The sequence below is a fragment of the Nicotiana attenuata genome, unplaced genomic scaffold, assembly GCF_001879085.1.
Source record: "Nicotiana attenuata strain UT unplaced genomic scaffold, NIATTr2, whole genome shotgun sequence".
Lineage (NCBI taxonomy): Eukaryota > Viridiplantae > Streptophyta > Magnoliopsida > Solanales > Solanaceae > Nicotiana > Nicotiana attenuata.
In genome coordinates, this window is record NW_017675318.1 from 48,272 (window position 1) to 50,475 (window position 2,204).

Genomic DNA, 2,204 nt, shown 5'->3' on the forward strand with positions numbered 1-2,204 from the left:
CTGTTGCGACCAAATACACTCACGTAAATATACGTGGTCGTCAAGTAATAGAGTAGTGAGTAGAGTATCGTTGCCACGAAAACTTCTGATTAACTTTTGACTGATTCAAACTCAATTAACTTATCGATTCAAGAGATTTCTTCACAAAATATAGAAGTGACTAACATACTACCTAAAATTATCAAGCAATGAATTAACTAGAAATTAACCGAAACAAATAGCAATTTCAAATAACAACCAGTAGGAGAGTATTCCAGGGTCACGGGTTAGCTAACAATCATGTTGCGTTCTTGGCTTAAAATGACTAATTGATTTATCTGGATCGGTGATTGCCAGGGTTGATATTACTCATAAGAATTTGTCGAGTCCTTACTCGCCTATTCAATTTAACTTAATGCCTATATGTCTATGGAATTAAGATTAACAAGAATGTATTTACAATTCCTGTATTTCAACCAAGCAAGGCAATTAGGTATATGCCTATTCTAATTGCGAATCCGTTCCCCGATGCCCGGGTTCAAGAACTTGCTCTATTTAATTCTATATGCAATCTAGAGTTCCCACTTTCGAGTTCAACTTTAGATTCGTAGACAGTATTTCACTGTTAGCTACTCAGCAAAATAATTAAAAACAGAATTAAATACACAACCCAATATGATAAAATCAACTTCGTCAAATTAAACTTAAAACATCAACATTCATGTTTCACTCATGACCCTAGAACAATAGGGTTCCTAGCTATTCATATTCATACAATCATCAAAAATAATGTTTTCAAACATAAAATCAATGAGTACTAGAAAAGGGATGAACGAATTGATCAAATCCGTGCTCCCGAGTGTTTGGCTCTTTTGCTCTCCTCTCCAAGTCACGTTCCCCCCTTCAAAATAGGTTTAGGTTGGCTTAACCGAGTTTTAGTCGAAACATGAAAACTTCACGTTCCGAGCGTCCAGGGCAGCGTGGGGCGCTGGCCGTGGCGCCCAAAATATTTTGATTCTATAAATTGCGCAAATTTCACTTTTTGCTTTTTCTTCCCAATTTCGCTCCAATTTGCGCCATTTCATCCCAAATTGTATCCGAATGATTCCTACACATAGAAATACCACAAATGAGCATAAACCATCATATTATACATCTGAAATCTACGAGACATGAGCACAATGTGAGGCGATATATATCAAAATATACATGCTTTAAGCCGATTATCAATACCCCACACTTAGACTCTTGCTCGTCCTCGAGCAATGGAACTATATTAATCCCCCAAAACATACTTATCACTATGAAAGAGCACTTCACAATTAATTCAATCAAACACCCTACCTTTGGACTATGATCGATATCCGCAATTAAGCATGAACACGCGAATTTCACATTCTTCCCGTTTTCAAACTAGCCCAAGTATATACAATGCTATTCAACCAACTCAAGCAACCTCTGCACAACCACCTTACCTCAAGAGATGACTCGTTACACTAAGCATCCTCAACTCACGCACTCACCCAACAAAAGAAAGTGTACACATCACCGATCCGTCATGAGACCAAGTGCCCTCACCACAAACAAAAGAGTGAATATCAAAGTCCACACATTCAAATATGTCATTGAACATAATTTAAGGTCATCACACAATTGAACAAAATTCACTCACTCTCATAAAGAGTTCATGTGCATCCGGTGGTCGTACCATAAGCTTGCCCGTAGTGTATATCTCTACTAATCTAAGCTAGCCAAATCTAGGATCAATTAGGACTTCAAGGTTGTCATGTAGGCTAAGGGACGGGTAGGATATACTTAGGAATAGTGACTAACCCTCCTAAGCACTTAATACACTACACTCACAAATCAAACCTTTTCTTTTCAACCCATTACTTGTCATACACCATATATAACATATCCCTCTTTTCAATTAAGCACCTCTATGGATTCACTAGCACAAGTGAGAAAGATTAGGAGGTGTGTATCTTTTTATATTATTTGAACTTTTATTTGCTTTTTCTTGCAACATTTTCTTTCTCTTTTTTTTTCTTCTTTTTCTTCACACACTCCATGCATTGAAGTTCATAAGCTAGTGACTTTTATTCACAATTTTAGTGCACCTTAAAGTCCCTTCCATGGTTCCACTCAAAAGCAAATTCCCAATTTCTCCCCTTACTTCTTTTAGCGACTAAGTGTCTTAGGAGGTAAAGGTTCAACAATCTCGA